Source organism: Chinchilla lanigera, unplaced genomic scaffold, assembly GCF_000276665.1.
Source record: "Chinchilla lanigera isolate Chin_1 unplaced genomic scaffold, ChiLan1.0 scaffold00048, whole genome shotgun sequence".
Classification (NCBI taxonomy): Eukaryota; Metazoa; Chordata; class Mammalia; order Rodentia; family Chinchillidae; genus Chinchilla; species Chinchilla lanigera.
Window position 1 is genome coordinate 6544107 of NW_004955449.1, and position 19714 is coordinate 6563820.

The 19714-nt window shown below is 38.3% G+C and overlaps 1 protein-coding gene across 2 annotated transcripts in view; it reads right to left on the bottom strand.

The window, feature by feature from the left end:
• The window catches only part of B3galt1 (UDP-Gal:betaGlcNAc beta 1,3-galactosyltransferase, polypeptide 1), a 555141-nt gene that overhangs the window by 91918 nt on the left and 443509 nt on the right, over positions 1-19714 (bottom strand). For both annotated transcript variants that reach the window (XM_005393281.1, XM_013518796.1), the window contains exon 1: positions 8849-9052. The gene's annotated coding sequence lies outside the window, so the exon portion shown is untranslated. Of the gene's footprint in view, positions 1-8848 lie in introns of those variants that run through there.

Here is a 19714-nt window from a genome sequence, read left to right on the forward strand (position 1 = left end):
TAAATTTAATATTATCTGTAATAATAAAATTAATCATGTCATTTTCCTGAAAGTTTGAATGAGACACAGAGAAGGTACTGATACCAAGAAAGGCAGGGAGAAAAATCACAGTAATGAACTGTGCAAAGAAAGAACCAAAGGAAGACATGCTAGAATGGCATTTGGAGCAGACAGCAGAGCAGTGGTGGGGACAGAAGAGGCAGCAGAGTCAGAGAGGAGGCTGGAGTCGCTGGTGGGCCTGCAGAGCTGCTGGAGTGTCCCTAGTGATGACCCGGTACACAGCCCACTTCTTAGCTTTCTTTGTGTGCTCAGCACTGCAGTAACTCAGAATGTCTCTGATCAGGGAACTGAGGCAGGCGGTGGTGGAGCCTGGAGTTAAAAACTGATGAAAATGCATGATCCATGTCTATAAAGAGCTATGATCTAATGAGGCAGAAGGAGATACACACAGGTGATTATAATCTAAGTTTACTTGGGATGGATGGCTGGACTGCCTATCAAAGGTCTCTCTCAGAGGCATTACTGGGACATTATTAAATGTTATGATTACAGTTTTACTTGACAGAGCTTGAAATGGAAGAAGAGAGGAAGGGGAAGGATGGGATCTGGAAAGGCTGCAAACAAAAAAAGAAGAAGAAAACTTATCGGAATTTCTTGTGAATTCATATATTTCTGTAATTGAGGGCAGTGCTAAAAGGGAAGCCAATCTTTTCTTATTATCCTATTTAATAAAAACTATATCTTAGCATACTCAGGGCCCATTAAAATGAGGGACATATAGTAAATGAGTTACAGCACTGCATAATCAAGAGGGAACTTATAATGGGATCTTCGTCTTGAGCTGGGGCATGTGTGTGTCTCCTTCTGGGGGAATGGGACTTCTACACTGAGTGGCAGGCTGGCTTTTAAGGTGCATCCTGGATGTCCCAGTGTGAGTAAAGAGTGTTTTAGAATGATCAGCAATAAGATTAAATTTTATTTAAGTTGTAGAAAACTTTAAATAAAATGAGCTCAATAAACAAAACTCTGGCCCATAATTTAAAGGCAAATGAGACATCAAATCATCCGCAGGCTGACCTTTGTATGCACAGGACAGAAGTATGGCAGGGGACCTGCTCTCTTTTTCAGAGTGTGATCAGTCACAGCCCTAGGGTATGGCAGAAGTGTTCGTATCCTGCAGAACCTTACCCAGTCTCCTTTTCCTAGCTCATGACCAAGTTAGCTGAGGTCACTGAAGGGCAGCGTTGAGAGAGTGAATCTTGCCATCCTGGACACCCATGGCTGTGGGTATTCTTACAGAGTTGGCCTGGAGTGTCCTGATTTCGTCTGAGTAGATGAGGATGCTATTTCACAGGGCCCATTATTACACTGCACTGAGCAGGCCACTAAAGTATTTCCTTCAACCTAATAACACCTTTGTGAATGCTTATAGTGCGCCAGGCCCCTTCAGGCTTGACTTCTTCCTTACCACTTCCTCTAAGGTAGTGGACGATAATAAGTACTCTTACTCCCATATTATAGATGAGAAGAATGATACTTGAGAGAATAAAGACCTTGTCCCAAAGTAGATGCTTGAGAAATAGTGAAGAGAAGGGACCTGAACTTGCTCATTTAGATTTGAGAAGCCCCTCTGTCTATTGTTTCAATCCACTGCCTTCCACCATTAGAAAGAAATATTTCACTCTCTTACAAAAAGAATGGAGTGAAACCTGTAAGCATGTGCCTCCTGCAGTAAATGCCAGCAAGCTGGCCAGCCCTTCTGGATAAATTCCACACAGGCCCCAAGGCACACTTGGACATCTACATATTTTCTTTCTTTTTATACCTCTTAAATTTTTCTCCTGCTCTGTTTATATATTTCTTCTCTGCAGAGTTTCTCTGGCTGAAACATCAACAAAGAGCAGTGGCAGGAAATTACTTCCTCCATATCCCCCCCAAGTTTAGCCAGTTGCTAGTTTAGTCCACAGTAAAGCAATGTATATTTCAAACTCCCTTCCCTGTGCAGCTAAAGTCTGCTATTTTAGCCAGCTGAGCTAAAATTAATTAGAGATGAATATCATAATAGAGAATATTGATCATCATCTCACTAAGAAGTGTTGGTCCATGTTAATTAACCTGATTCATCATCAACACTCAGTATATTTATATACATCACATGGCTCTTTGTCTGCATAGGCCAATACTTTTTTTTCCAGTACTGGCAGAACTCATCTGATAAATGATCCATATGTTTTAGTGCTTGTCCCTTTTACCTTTACCCAGCTCTTGCCCACCACAGACATACTGATGGTCTCACTACCTCCATATTGGCTGCCTCAAAACATTATGTATGACCTTGGGAAACTATAAGTGTCTGCAAGTGGAGCAACAGAAGTTGTTGGTATAAATGTGAGGACCCTTCCGAAGCAGTGCCTCGGAGAAGATGCTTAGGTAAATACAGACCAGTCATAATCTCCCTCTCCCCCAAAGTTCATGAAGTTCTAATATTATGCTACACTACCTGTCATTTAAAAATTAGTGATTCACTTTTAAAAGATTATCCACCTATTCTAAATTTTTATTTTACTTTTAAATTTAGTTAAATTTGTTTTTGTTGTGACAGGCTCTCCTTCTGTAGTTCAGGATGGCCTTGAACTCATTCTATAGCCCAGGCTGGCCTCAAACTCAGAGATCCTCCTTCCTCAGCCTTCAGGGTGCTGGTGTAATCTTGTTTTATCAGTCTCCTGTAAAAGGCTATTGGCCATTTACCTACTTAATCAAACTAATCCAAATTTCTTTTCATTGGTTCAGACCAATTTCATTTAGGACTGTGAGTTCTCACTGGCAATGAGAAGGGAAACAGTAAATTTTGGAGCATGAAATTCTCCAGAGAGAAAGGAAGGGGGCAGTAGGAGGCCCAAGGAAATAAGATACAGAGAATAAACAGTGCAATAGCAAACCAAGTTTGTTTTATCAAAATTCTGCTTGGGGTTATCCATGAAGTGAAGAAAAAATTCTTCCTCTCTTCCTCTTCTGGAGCTTCCTGGGGCATCGCACTTGCAGATCTCAGCTTGGCATTGTAATCCATATCCCACTTTAGCTGTGTTATAGATTAAGGAGCCCTCTGTGGGCTCGCCTGGGCAGTTAACCACTGCATGTGACATGGTATCCAGAGGAAACTACTCTGCATTTGGACATCTGAGCTACCTCAAGCTTTGGGACAGAATGTGTTGGCATCTGGGGCCTTCCCATGCATGGCTGTAAGCTGTACTGTCACCACACACTCCACAATATGCTCATCAGACACTGACTGTTCAAGCATGAAAATGCACATCAAAACAGAAGGCTTAAATGCGTGGCGCACTCTGTGCATACAGCTAGAACATCTGGGTGAATGTAGACTAAGTAAACTACCCAGGTGTTTTAAAATGCTCAGTAAGGTAGCCAATGTATTTGTGTGACTGGGGTTTTTATTCTTTGATTTCATTTTAATTTCTGATGTTGAGTGGTCCTAGCTTTTAAAGTGCAGCATTGCTTACTAAAGCCCACATTTATTCCCTAGAAATGAAGAGTGTTGAACCCAGTGGGTGCATTAGGAACTGCAGGGGATTAGCTCTGGGTTCTCTTGTAAGACGTGGACCCAGGGAGGATGAGGCAAAGGTGGGCAAAGTGAGTGGCCTGGCTATGTATGTATTCCTTTTTAACCTTTTCCTCTTTGCTTGGCACTCTGAACCAGAGGCTTGACCTCAGCTCTGATTTCAGCTATTTTAAGCCTCTTAACTTTCTGTCCTCTTTAATATATTTGTCCTGTGAGACACAGTTTAAAATTAGGATATACTATGCTGCAATTTTTCTCTAAGTCCTATCAAAGGCCATCAGCCTAGAAGCATGTGGGTCATTTAATGTAAATGAAGATTCCCAGGCCCTTCTGTAATTTGTGAATCAAGAACACTGGAGGATCAGTTTCTGGGACTCTCTTTTAAATAAACCCTCTGGGTGAATCTAATCTAGACCTAAAAAACTATTGCATTATAGGCTCGTTCTTAGTCATGACACTTTCATTTTTCAATTTTATTAGCCCATAGAACCTAGAAATCCAACAATATAAGTCTAAGTGTCTGGGTGCTTCTGAAAATGTACTGTAAGCAAATGAGAAACTTGGTAATAATTCATCATGGATACTTGCTTTAGTCTAATCTATTCTTAAGCATGTCAGGCTTTTTACTATCTGAAATCTGATTTCCATAGATCAATAAGGCAATACTTGCCATTATGGTAACCATTTATTATTTAATTTTTTTGGCAAAATCCTTGCTCTAAACAATTGGCATTTGAAACAAATCAGCCCTTCACTGGCTGTAATAATACTTTACTGCCTTTGTTCTGAAGTATTCATCTCATTTCCATTATCTCTATTGTATAAAGGGGGAACAAAACCCACAAAGCCCAGTCTACCACAGTGCACAGTGGCTGGCGAGCTAAGGGGATGTGTTCTTTCCTCAGATTAGCAGGCAGGAGAGGTCAGTTTCTTTAAGGGGCCACCAAATTGTTCTGTGATGAAGCAGTTTGAACGAAGAAGGGTCTGCAGTGTAGAATAATGCTTTCATAATCATTGGTAAGTGGATTCATTGTAGTTCAAACGGTTATCAAGTGGGTTGTTTGGAATCAAGACAAACCACTTGGTGAGCAAGTGAATTTTCCCACATTTTCACAGCAGGGGCACAAGAGGAATGTCAGTACAGTGGGGACAGAATCGCCACAGAATCTTGTCTGGGTGGAGATAACACAAGCACTCCAGAAAATGAAAATTTTTCACAAGGGTGTGTGTGTATGTGTTTGTGCATGTGTACACCCACACGCGCACAAGCACATGCACGTGCCTGAATTCACCTCTTAGCAATGTAAATGGGAGGATCGGTAAGGACCAGAGACCACTGAGCCAGACCCAAAGCTTTACTTCTCCACTTGCGCTTGGGTTTCATTGCTAGTGAGACACTCTTCCAGCCCAGTGTAGCTCTGATCCAAAGGCCAGCCCAGACTGAGGGGCCCAAGACTCACTGGCAGTTTCTGCTGACGGTCATAGGCTTTAGCTATTGCTCTAGTTTGGCAAGTGTGAGGGCCTCTGCTGTTACCTTAGTTCTATATTTTCCTTTATTTAAAGATGAGTGCAGTTCACATCCCTAAATTTCAAACTTGGTGCTTTGCTGCGTTTAGGCTCCGTTTCCATGGCAATTACCCCTCTTTCTGCTGCTCTGCGCGCACAAGGACTTTCATCAATGTTGGTGGGCTGCCCTGTACACACTTGTTTTCCAGAATCAGCTTGGACCAGCAGGTAGCTCTTCCAGCGTGGCTCCCATTCCCGCCTACTATTCATTGCAGATTTATCCTGTTCGTGAAGCTTGCCCAGTACAATCAAAGCTATGTGCATTGAGCTCTCCTGTCTCTCCTTGTTCACTTAGGATGTGTTTCCATTTGAATTTATCTCAAATTCAGTTCTTCTACCTCCACAGGTTAATTGCAACTCCCCAAATGTGATTGTCTAACGGCCATGTGGCAAATGAAGTCAGTCATGCCGTTTCCAACTATTGTGAGATTCTATGTTAAGGTTTTTGTGTTTTTTTTTTTCCTTTTAAGAGCTTTATGAATCTAGATGTTAATTTCTTGGAACTAGAGTGTCCTATACCTGTCAGGCAAAGCCTATCTAGAGAAGCCACTAATTGTGATGTGGGTGGGGGGATATTATTCTACACTGATTGGAAAGCTTGTACTTTATTAAAGAACAAGTAGAGTGTCTCTTTTTAGAAAGCCTGCAATAAATCTACATAAATGGTGCACAAAGTCATATGGGGCTCCTTGTGACTATAAAACCAACATGTTTTATATTTTTATTGCCTTTATAAAATTAACATAAAGTATTCTCCTTTAATTTATTGTAAAACTTAGAAGTATTTTTTGAGTGTTTAAATTACACATAAGGCTAAAGGTATTAATTATTCTTCCTATTTAAAAATATTCTACATTACAATAATTCAACATGAAATGCCTACTGTACATAATACCTATTGTGTTGGTCTTTGTTTCCATTCCTCATATCTCAAATGCTTCCGTTTCTCATTGCTTCTCTTTAACTCTTTTTACAGTGTAAAAGTTCTTTATGTGTCAAAAAAAAAGGTAGGCAATATGATTTTCAGTAGATAAGACAACCGTGGAACAATGCAGTATTAGGCACAGGGTCTGATTTTCTTGCTGGGCTATAAATGAGACATTGTAAAGAAAGAGTTCATTTCAGTCTCTCACAGTTTTGCCATATCTGAGCACAATGCCAACAGTTCTGATTCAGTCAGGCCCTGCCTGGTTCCTTGATAATACTCTTCCCCAGTCTCTGCAGCTGTCTACCTGATCGGTTGATCAGAAACTTGGTCACATACTCCACAGTGACCTTAATTAAATCTTGCAATAACTCAGGAATTAGAGTGTCTGAGAAAACTTGAGCAACTACATTAGCTGCTGGTAGCATAGGTTTTTGTGTTTCTGAATGGCTCACCAACCACCCCTTGCTTATTTCTCATGTTTTTCCCTCCATTGGCTCCCCAAATCTCTTCCACCCTGATGCACATCCCTTCCGTCAGTCCAAAGTGCTTACTGAGCAGTCCAATATGCCTGGGATAAACTGACTCTCTTCCTTTCGCTATCAACTAGGCTGGATTCTAATTATCTCCATAACTCCTATTTCCCTAATGATGGGCCTTATTTGGAATGGACATATTTGCAAGAATAGTCTCATTCTAAACTTTCTCTGTGATCAGACTCCCTCCTCTACTCCAATTTCAGTGTAGTTATCCCCACATTATTAATATTTGGTAAAACATAAAGGTTTATAACTGTTTTGTATCTTTTCTTGGATCTCACCTGATCTCTTTTGCCCTGTAATCATAAACTGGTTGCCTAGGGTCCTGTGAACTTTGAACAGGGGCTTAGTGATATTATGATGCATTTTATTTTATTTTATTTGTGTGCATTTTAACAGTAAGAACCAGGGCTTTGCTAACTTGCACAGGCTGGCCTCAAACTTGTGATCCTCTTGTTTCAGGGTCCCAAGTAAGTGGGACACATAGGCATACTATCATTGCCAGCCTCAGGACACATTTGATATAGCTTTTCAATGTCCAAAGGAACTCTAACATTTTCTCTGTGTGGACATGTGAACAAAATGTACATTGTCACCATTTCTTTAGCAGTGCACTGAAATGTAATCTCCAGAGGAGTAATATCTTTCCCCAAGTGTTAGCAAATATGGCACACAGGCTTAATCCAGTCTGCTCACTATTTTGTAAATAAAGTTTTATTTGAAAGCAACCATGTTCATTCCTTCATTTGTTCATGCATGTTTTTATGCTGAAAAAGCAAAGTTGAATATTGTCTTAGTTACTCTCCCATTGCTGGGACAAAGTACCTGACACCTCAAATTGTTTATTTAGCTCACAGTTTGTGGAGATTTCAGTCCATAATCAGCTGGCTCCAAGGCAAAGTGACACATGGCAGCGGGCAACAGTTCATGGTGGTAGAAGACAGCAGAAGCAGCAAGAACAAAAAGGGAGGAGAAGCAGAGAGCAAGCCTCTTTCCCTCCCTTATAGTGTATGCAAACTACCTGGCCCAGGGTGGGTGTAGCACTAACACCCATAATCCCAGCATTGGACTATGGATCAATCAAAAACTCTAGAAGTCCACCCCATGACTGCATGAGGCTTTCGAGGTCATCTAGATACAAACCATAACAAGCAGTTATGCCAAAAACTGTAGTGTATGGCCCACAGAGCTAAAATATTTACATCTGGGTCTTCACAGAAAATGTCAGACTATACCTATTTTACACTTTCCCATTATGTACTATTTTTGTTTGACCTTAAATATATTCCTACCTGCAGGATTAGTACCAACCACTTATTCAGGTACCTACTTGGTGGAATTCCAAGGTATTTTCACCAAAAGGGATGAAATTTATTTTCAAATTAGTAACATATGACTGAAGAAATTGTATATGGGAAATAAACAAACATAGAGTTAAACTGAGACTTCTAGAAGTACTGGCTTTTCAAAAATGCTACCAAAAGACTGGTAAGTATGAAACAAATTATTAATAATAATTGAAGTTCAATATGGATTGAAAAATACCAATTTCATTGCTTAGTGAGTACTCGCCTTACAGCCCATTTACTCGGACTATACCCTGCTGGTAGATGAATTCAACTTGATTGGATTGGAGAGAAAATTGCTATTGATTTTTTCCCATTAAATATTACAATGGCATGCTTATGAATGTTTACATAATGCCGACTTGCAAAAAGAAAAGATGAAAAATTTTGTAGCCTCATTTACTAAATTGAACCTGATAAAAAGAAAGCAAAATTTCTCAAGTAAATCAAATGATGAATTGTACTGACAGTTAATGTCATGAAAAGTCATTCTGTAAGACTACATGTATAACTCCTAAAATTTCAAATGGCTGAAAGAAGGGGTTTTACACCTTATTGTGCTAAATTTTATTTTTTCCTCTGTACTGATTAAAATAAAGGAGTCATCATCGTCAATGGGTAGAGCCCGTTACATTGCTTTTATCAACTGCAAGGAGGTGTAAACAGAAACTGTAAAACAGAAGAGAAAGATCATGACTCACTGTCTGACAGTGAAGCTATTAAACATAATCAAAGACTCAGAGTGAACTCATGTTGCCTTTCAACACATTGCTAAAGAATGCTTTTTGCTGTAAAACTAGGATAAAATGTCACAATTTTAAAACGACTGTTGGAGAAACTTGGTTTATAGCATTTCAAACAACTTCAAGACTTCAAGCGGAGAGGATCTACTTACCACAGGACATGTCACACAGCATTTAATCTGGGTCCAGGGCTTCCCAAACTGTAATCAATAACCGATTAAAAGTTGATCCTTCAGGGCATTATCATCTGAAATCTTAGGATGCTTATTGGTGGTTAAAATAGGTAGTCTACTGAATGAACGAAGCCTCACATATGTTAAGAACAAAATCAAGGCTCTTGCCTCTTACAGAATACAAGCATGATGATTTATCCTAGGAAGTCAGTTGGACTATGAGATAAGGCGTACAGTTCTATATTGAGAGGTGAAAATCCTGCCCATGGCGTAGGATTCTAGGGCTTTGAGTGAAAGGAACAGATGGGCTGGAGGACTGGACACGTGGGTGCCAGAGACCTGTAGGTCCTCAAATTCACTCCCCAAGTTCCCTGAGTGTTACCGAAAAGAGCTTAGGTATATTTTTCTTGACAGTCCTTTAAGGCATGTGTCCTCAAGGTTAAATTGTTATAGAACATCTGTTTCTGAAAAGGCTGTGAAGCACAGGACTGTTGTGATAAATCAGATATGTTATGTGAGAAGGTTAGGCATAACTATTTGGAAACTGAGGCACCTCTTCTAGGGCCAGCCCTTGGCCTTGCTCACAGCATGGGTGTAATTTAGCTATTCTTGGATTGTGCTTTATAGGTTGTCTTTAGACTCCAGGTTCTGGAACCAACTGCTTCTACCTGAATCTCTGTGTACACTTTTGCACGGAGCCTGCAGCACAGTAGCTTCTTGATAGATGTGTGACGTGGATGACTGTGAGAATGACTGTCATCATTTTTAAGGAGCAGAATGAAGACACAAGGATAGAGATGCTGACCTGTCCAGGCCAGACTGGTTTGTGTGGCAATATCCACTCAGTACATGGCCCATTCAAATACTTTTGACCTTTCTCCTTTATACTCCCATAGAAACAAGTCTCAAATGCTAACATTTATTGTGGGGATCAATGCAACTAACAGAATCCTGGCTTTGTTCTCCAGCTTCAGTAACTGCCCTTTTCTAATTTGTGTCCCATTAATTCTTTCCTTCTGAAATTCCAAATCGTGCATCTCCTTTGAGAGGCCTTCTTTGAGCCATCCTTTAGCCTCCGTGCCCTCTGTTACTTCATCCCTACTCCAACCTCCAGCACTTTGGCAACTCTTCACCCCAACCCTGACTATTGGAACAAGGAGGGAGTTGCCTGGGAAGAAATAATGTCAGGATGTACTTTAAGGGGTAATCTAATTCCTACTGTCCTTTAAAATTTTCCAATTTTTCCTACTGTATCTTTGCAATACACAATGATTACATTCATCCTGGGGACCTGGTACATGTATATAGCACATCTTAATTCTTTTTCCTTCTTCTTCCCCTCTCCTACTTCTCCCCTCTGCTTCCTTTTATAAAGCTTTCTGGGTCTTTGGGAATTTCTAGCAGAGGTGAGAGCACACCCTTTTTCATCAGTGATGAATTTCTAAGATTTTTCTGGTTATCTCTCAGCTCAGTGGGCAACTGATGGCTTGCCTTAGGTCATCTGCATGAAGTTATGGCCACCCCAAATGCCAATATTTAAAGTAATGGGAGAACAGGTTATTTATAAGTAAAGGGTTGAACATTATTTAACACTCTTAGCTTACCACATTGTGTTTCCTTTGTATGTCCCAGAGAGCTCACATTATAGTCTTAACTGGCAATATACTTATTGTTTTATTTTCTCCTTGCAAAGCTTTATTACCTACTTGGGACCAGTTCCTTTGTATTTCTTATTTATTGTATTCCCCAGAACACTGGCAGTGAACTTTGTAGAAATAAGAATACCAGAAATACTTACTAAATTTAAGGAAGGATAAAGGGAACACACGTGATCATATTCAATTCTAGTTTGGTGAAGTGAAAACTGAGCCACCAGAACGAAACAAGACTTTTGGCCAGTTTCACGCTTAGTTTCAATAGTCCTGATCGAAATTATCTATGTACTCTGAAATCTTGTGAATGCAATGAATAACATCTAGTTCACCCCTGATACCTTCATACATTTGACAACATACAAATCAATCTCTATGGTTGCTTCTCACTCTCATGACTCTTGCCTAATGAGATCCCAGATGAAATTGTTCAGGAAACTGTGCCCCCTGGGCTAGACTCATGGGATACTCATGTGGATGTTTATTTTCTTCATTTTTCAAAAAATTTACACTTAAGAGTTAGGATGGGAAAGCTGGGAACTAGATAACTTTCTTGTGAGCATCTTCAACTTGTAATTTTTCTTGCTGTTCTCCTTCTCTATCTGCAACAGCTTCCTATTGCTTTCTGGATGGTTAGTGACCTCTTCTAGTCCTGAACCTTTCCAAGTGGATATCTCTAATTCTTAAAAAATTGTTCTCAGCCCAGTTCTGCTGGAAATGTTCCATTACACGAATTACTTGTATGATGCTAATGAATGATAGCAGGTTAGACATTTTCTGGCCCAGAGGGATTTGCATTTTGATAAGGGGCAATGCCTTCACCCACAAGAATAAATTGCTAATGGTAGAATTTAAGTTTTCAGGGGTGGTGTTAAGGTCAGGAAGTCTTCCAACCTCATCATATTGGCTGCCCATAACAGCACAGGGGACTGTCACTCCTACAATGCTGTCCCTCTTTGCCACCATGTGTAGTTAAGAAGGTACTTTACATATAAGACCCAAATGCTGAGACTGGATAATGCTGAACTCACACAAAAAGAGAAAATACCAACATAGTGTACCAAGTCATGTGGGGGAAAGTAGGGAGAGTGTAGGGAGAGGGCAGAAAGAAAAGTAGAGGGAGAAAGCCAACAAAATAGGGAATGAAAGAATTATCTCTTTATTAGAAGGTATTAAAATACATTGTCATATATTGACATCTATATTTATTCTTAATATCTCTCATAAGGTCAAATTACATGTGTTCATCTATTTTTTTTCTGCAAAATTTGTGAGATAGGAGAACTGCAAAGACACAACATATTTAAGGGCTATTACACAAGGCATTGAAATTTAATAAAGAAACTCATGGTGATAGTCTGGCATCCTAAGTTAATATATAACAAATAATACTAAGTTTTACAAGCTGATGCCTCAGGGTTGTTTACCAAATTACTAATTGAAGTGTGTAGTCAATTTTGTAGTGCTAAGAATAGTGTGATAGCAGCTCTGCAGTCACATGTTTCTCAAGAAAGTCAATAAGAAATGAATTTGTTCAATAGCAGAGTTCAGCTTCATTTTTTGGACTTGTGACTTTTCTTTCTTTTCTGAAAATAACAAATCAAACAAAGAACATGGTGCTGGCCTTTGATTAGGTCATGCATATCATATTATAGATGTGAAGAAAAGGCTTGAAAGGGCTTTCGGGGGTGGTTACACATGAAATAAATCAATGCAGAGAGCTTTCAAATACATGTTAGTGCATTATGTTTCTCAGCTGAATTTAGAAATTTCATAGACCTTTTCATTTGTCTTCTAAAAAAGAAAAATAATGGTTTCCATGACACTTAGAAAAGATTATTAAAATTTCTTGTAAAGGAAAAAATAAAGTTAATTTTATAGCATGAGTTTTATAGATACCATGCAGTTAACTGCACAATATGGTAAGAGTTATTAATATAAATTACCTAGGAAAAATTAAGGTCTCCTCAGTCTTTGAAATGACTCTATAGCCTTCTAAATCATCCTAAATCTTGGAAATGTTTCTCCATTTCTACCTACAACCAACATATCAGACTCAGTAAACTAGATGTTGATGAACTCTTCGATCTGATGAAATGATATAGTCACAAGAAGATGGAAGCTGTTGGAAAGAATTTTAAAGACATGGAGAAAAATATAAGAATGTTAATCATATATGCAATAGCAGCTCACAGTCAGACAGATTAGTGATAATAGAGGGGGTGCAATATATAAATCTAATATTTGGTTGAAAACTTTCCAGAGTTGATGAAAAACATGGATCCACAGGAAATGGAAGCACGCCACATGCCAACAGAATAAACATGTAGCAATCCACACCTAAACATAACCACTCAAATTGCAGACCATCAAAAATACAGAAAGTAGTTAAGATAGCTAGAGAGAAAAGTCAGCTAAAAAGGCTGAAAATTTAACAGCAAAATTCACAATAACATCAAAGGAACCCAGAAGCCAATAGAATAATGTTTCCAATGTGTGGAGGAAAATAATTTTCAACATAAATATTAAAACTATCTTTTAAGAATGAGGATGTAGGAGATATATTTTCATTTAAAAAAACCCAACAAATGAAGATTTGTAACAAGTAAACATGAAGGGGATATTAAAGTTGGATCCATCTTAAGAAGGAAATTTGTCTGAAGAGAACAGTTTGAAATGCAAGAAGCAACAGAAAGAAGAAACTATTTACTAGGCAAATAGATGAAAACAAATATGGTCTATAGAAATGCATAACGATAATTCAAGAATTTAAAATGAAAATAGCTCACAATATGTTAGTAGAGCGATTGTTCCAACATCCTTGTACCCTTTTAAGGTAGGGTTAATATGTCAATTACCATTAGAGGTTTACTAGCTTGTTTAAATCTCTAGAGCAAATTAAGATGTTAGAAAACAGGATAAGTCCCATAGACATATAATAACAGACATGATAAAAATGAATCTTTACTAACTAATGAAATAAACATCAAAGCAGATAGTTGACAGGCTAAAATTGTTTCTTGGAAGACACTGTTAAGGTGGACAAAATTGTGACTGGATTAAAAGGAAAAGAGAGGCAATATAAATCTAAAATGTTTTGTAATATAGAAAGAGCAAAACTACAAATATCTAAGATATTTAAAATAATAAAAATATATTCAAAGAAAGTATAATAATAATGTGGAAATTTGGACATAATGGAAGGGAACATTTTTACCACCACTTATTTAAAATATATAAAAGCAAAATAGTTCTATAATTATGAAAACATTTTAATTGAAATATAGAAAAAACTTAAAAGCAGCATATCCTAGAAGAAATAGTAGGAAATAAATACATTTAAAAATTTCATTGTAGTCAAGGACTTACAAGTTAATATTACACTGACAAACATTTTCTTGTTTTCTTGTTTGGTGAAAAGATAAGGCATCTGATGATAGTAAAGGTTGTTGCTAATGTGGTTCAGTGCCTGTGCATCTTTAGATTGGTTTAATTGAAGTAGAAAAATATGGCAAACTATTCTGTAAAGCTGAACTTCCATAACCTTCACTCCCAGCAATTACTCTCCTAATTATGTACCAGAGAAAGTCCTGTTTGTGAGTACCAGAAGATACTGCTATAATGACAATGAACTGACATGTCTACCAGCAGGAGTTAGGATAAATAAATGTGTTATGATCCCATGGACATATCAGGTATTGATGAGAAGAAGTGAACTATGTTTAATATATAAGTCTTAAAAAGAGTGTTCACTGAAAAAGTAAGGTATGAAAAATACAAGTAGAGTGATATGATTCTAAAAAGTGTGGAAAAAAACAAGGAAAACCAAACAGCATGTTATAAAGGACTATATATGTAATACATCTCTTGTCATTACAAATAGTGAGGAAGTGAGAAAATAGAACTATCTGTAGTAGATAAGCCGAGGAGAAAGTAAAGAGCAGGTTGGAGGAGGAGGGAAATACATGCACAAATGTATAAATATCATTTTGCTTCTTTAAGTAGGGAGGTAGTTTCATGGATATTAATCATACTATTACTTAGAGTTTATATGGACATTTGAAGCATATTTTTGAATGTTTCAAATATTGAAAAATAAAATTGCATAATTTGTGTCATAATACACTTAATGGGTCTTGATTCTTTCCCAAATAAGATCTTAAGTAATTAATACGAAGTTTCAGATATATCTTCTTCCTGCTCTGGTAGGTCACCATTCAGCAAAATTAGAACAAAATTCTTTACTTCCCCATAGGCTATCACATACCTACATTTTAGCCGTATTGATTTACTCCCTTTTATTGAATATCCAATATATTTTTATTCTTGTCTCTTTTCTTAAACCATTTCTTCAGCTTTCAATATCTTTATTTCAAAAATATTTTCTACAAAACCTTTCTCATGTGTCAGGACCAGCTCTTCCTTATCTCCCACTGGGGACCAACTTCCTGAACTCTGGTCTTCCAGCTGCGCTTCTGGTGCCTACACTGTGGGGTAATGTGCACCGACAACAGGAAAGAGCCAAGTCACGATGGTGAAACGACAGTCTTTCATAACACGCTGGACAGGCTGTATCAAAAACAATCTCGGGGGAAGTGTTTCATCAGAAAGTGAGAGGAAAAGAGCACTGATAGAGTCAAGTGGGCTTCCAGGAAGGACGAGATTGCAGACGGAATGGGAGATGCACAGAAGAGGATCCATAGATTAAACATTAACAGGACCTTCTAGAGTCATTTGGATTCATTCGAGTCTTTTCTCCTAGCCATGCTGTTGAGAGATGTCTTCAGCTCCTTTGCAAAGATAAATTAAAAGTATATATCAACTCTCCACTTTATAGCATTAATATTTTGTGGCATTTAATATTCCTTATCTTATTATAACTTTATGTAGTCTCAATAACTTCTTAAATTGCCTTTGTATAGTACTGAATTAAATACTCCCTGTTACCAACGTTACAGTTGCTAGATAGCTGCACTCCATCACTGTAATCAAGTTATCATTTCAACTATGGACAAAGAGCAGCGATCTCTAGAAGCTATTTTTGTGAAGGACTAGCTTCAAGGCACAAACATGGTACTAGGGTTTGGATCTACGTGTGCTAATGATCCCCATGTGAGCGGCTTGGTCCCAGGATGGTGCTCATGGGAGGTGGTGAGACCTTTAGGGGGCGGAGTTTAGTGGGACATCTTCAAGTCCTGTGTGGAGAGGGCGCGTTCTCCGAGAGGATTGTAGGACCTTGGCCTCTTTCTCTTCCCTTTTGGTTCCTGGCTGATAAGGTGAACAGTTTCTGTCTTCCTCACACTTTCATCACGATATTCTGCTTCACCACAGGCCCATCAATCAATCATGAGCTAGACCTCCCCAAACCTTTTCACTTATAAGTTAATGATGTCAGGTGTAGTGGGAAGCTGCCCAACGTAGACGTTTAAGCTGATTCTTAAGTAGACTTGTACAAGGCCTGGGGTCTGGAAGCAGTAGGAAGGGTGAACCCTGGCAGGGAGGAGTATTTTATCACCGAAAGCATTTAGAATTGGCTCACGTGATTATAATGAAAAGCCTTGTTTTAGTGAATTTTATTACTATTTTTAAGATGCTCTGAAAACAATTTCCCCCGAACTCACTGCCTTCTCCACAGATCGCTCTCACTGCTTCATCGCCCCTCTTCGTATTTACTTTTTGTCTTTTCCTACTGGAGTCTAGTGTTATCCCTAAAGGTGCCTTCATGATCTTTGGAACCCCAAACCCAGCAGTTAACATGATTAGTAAGTGTCTGTTGAAGAAAGGAATTTAATTTTTTCAGGAAGTACTTGGTGACAACCAGATCCCCCATTTACACTGATATTTACAGTGGAGCCTCAGGAAGGGCTTTGGTCTTGTCACTGTGGACAAACGTCTTCTGACTCCTATCTTCCTCACCTTCCCTCATGCTGTCCTTCACAGAACCAACTAAGCTACAGTGACTGGATACACACGGACCAGATGCTTGGTTCAGTGACCCAACCATGTTGTGAAATGCCCATTTTGTTTTTGCCTCTCCACTCTATGTGAAGGGACGTCATCTAGCCTGTGTAGATCTAACTAACTGCTGCCCACAATCCTAGATGCTGCAGACATGATGCACAGCAGTGGCAGTGAGCTGCAGCTTTCAGCCAGCCATGCAATCAAGAGAGTAAACAACGAATACTCCATGATGTACTGAGGCCTATGTCAAGAGGAATGCAGTCCAAATGGCTTTATTTCTTGAATTTGGAAAAGTATAGGAAAAATAATTTTGTTGTTGCTCAGTTAGGATGTTCTGCAGGGTGGTTGTATTAAATGCCTGTTTGATTATGCCTTGTGATATTTTCAATTTACGATGGGATTATCAGGATACAATCCAACCACAACTCCAGGAACATCTGTGTTTATGCAACTTCTACTATGGGTTAGTCTTTGGAATTATACAGAGTTTACGATTTTGGGATATGAAAACTGACAGAAAAAAATATACATAAGTCATTTAGAGAGAAGCAGTATGACTAAAATAAATTAGGCTGAAATCGGAAAGAGAAAAAAATGCCAGATGCCTAGAAAATATCTGGATGATGGTAACAAAATTCATTTTCCTATACTTTTCAGAATTCAAGAAATAAAGCCATTTGGACGTCATTCCTCTTGACGTAGGCCTCAGGAAGAGCTTTCGTCTTGTCCCTGAGGACAAACGTCTTCTGCCTCCTGTGTTCCTCGTGCTATCTCCATAGAACCAAATAAACTGTACTTCTTTATGGATTAGTTGCTGATCTTAAGGATTACTTAAACTTTTCACCACTCTACCAAGCTATCATGAAAGTTACACCAGAGTTATAGGTGAGTTATACATTTAGAAATTACAGTTGCTTGGAAAATAAGGGCAAAAATTCAATTAAAAAAAACCTCCCAACTTTATAGGGTATAGTACAGACATATAATTTATCTTCCTTTACACAACCTCAGTTATTACAGCTGAGGCATCAGGAACAACATCAGTCTAATCTTGAGCAACATGACCAGAGAATGAGCAACGGATGAGCAGAGGATGAGTCTACTCTTGAGCAACATGAGCAGATGGAACCTGAATTGGAAATAACAACGATGAACCTGAAAATTATGATAGGTTGAGTATAGGGAGATAGAACATTTTATATCTATTCATAAAAGAACGATCCCTTACACTATTGTCTTACATACGTCAGTCCAGAACTACCCTAGGAAACCTGGAAAGATATTGTATGTCAGAAAATGGGAGATGTCAACAATATATGGAGCTCAACATATAACTGTTCCTTGCTTTCAAATATAGGTAACAGTGGGTTCCACCACAGTACACAAAGAAACAATCTGAAGGGAGACTGTGATTTTCTTCTGAAACTTCTAGCATTTCTTAAAGGCTAAGTACTCTTGAGGTATTATTTGACAGCTCAAATAAGGGTTTGAATTGGAACCCTGTGTGTCTAGACAGATCCTAAGCAATGTGTTTTTGAAATTTGTGCATGTATGTGTGTGTTTCTCATACAGAAGATACTGGTGGTATTTGAGATCAAAAGAGAAGATATGCATAAAAGGAATGTGATGGTGACATCTAACAATTATTTGTGCTTTTCTGTGGGAAAATATCACTTGAAAACAGCTAAAAATCAAATTACCTCTGTCTTTTGGGTATTTGCTATGTGGGTCCTACCTTCTCACTGTGTTTATCATTAAGACTGACTGCACTGCTTTTTAAAAATTAATTTGGTCTTTCAATTAATTTAAATTTTTCACTCACTGACCCACTCCATGATGACATTTAACAAGGAAAGATTTCCTATTAATTAGAATTGTTGCCTCTTTAACATTAATATCCCTATATTACCTATAACTTCAATGGACTTTTGTTCTATTCAAAACTTTTGCTTATGAGCTATCTCATTAGTTCTCCTATGGATTTTCTCACAACCTTGTCTCCATCATTTTAGAATTCCACTGTAAAAGCTGGAATCTTGATGCTCCTGTCACACAGTTTGTTTCTTTATTTCTGTCTTTCCACTAGAAATTTCTTGGACAGAGAAGAAACATGGCATTTAATGCTTCAACGAGTCTTAGCACAGTGTTTTGGGGGTTTACAAACACGAAGCAATTACGTGTCAAGTCATGGCTCTCAGTTCTGGAAAATTTATCTAGTTTAATCAATCATTCTATATTTACATTTCCTTCTTAAGATTCTTGCCAAATGTTTTTCTGGCTTATGCTAGAGACTCCATTGGTGAGGTTAGTGTGAGACACAACTGCCGCCATGAACTGCTCTAATAGGGAAGTCTTCTCATTCCACAGGTAGATTCCACTGGCTCTTCTCCTTGGACTCATGTGGAACATATAGATTCAGCCTGTCAAAGATTGGAGTTGACCTATTCCTGGCCCTCCATTCACAGGCTTATCTCATGACCTTCAGGTCAACTCTTCAATTATGCACATTAAATATTACTGGCCACTTTCTGCACATTAAATATTACTGGCCACTAAGATCTCTCTTCAGCTAAAGTAGTTGTGGGTCCTTTGACCTTTAAATTGTTCTTTTCTGAGCATACTCCAATTTATTTGTATTACTTTTAAACTGCAAAAAACAAAACTGAACACAAGATATAATCCTACCTTGCTGGCCAAGGTTCTATTAACCCACTCCTTTTGAATAGTCATTTGACCAGCTATGAATATAATGAATGCTCATAAAGAGCTCAGGCTCTGCAGTCAGAAACTTTTGGGTTTGAAGCTGAGCTCTTCTTAGGGATGTGACACAAAGAATGTTCACAAATATCATTTAAGCCACAGTTTCCTAATCCACTGAATAGAGATTAAACAGCACCTTGCTCACATAACAGTGCAAGGAAAATACTTAGCACAAGGCCAGGCACAGAATAAATACTCAGTGACAATAAGCTCCCAAAAGTCCATACTTTTATCATTCCCTAAAACTCATATTATGGGAGACAAGAGATCTAAAGAGTTAAAGAGAAAAATAAACTTTGGAGAAAAATGTAATTTTTAAGTCAGCATTGCTTGGAAGCAGAGTTTCAACAAAGGAAAGATTAAGCACCATTAACTGTTCTTGTGAAAAAAATTTATTAGAATGAGTTCATTGATTTAATTCTATTGAGAAGCCTAACATCTGGAATTTATTTCAGCTGAGTTCTTGCAATTT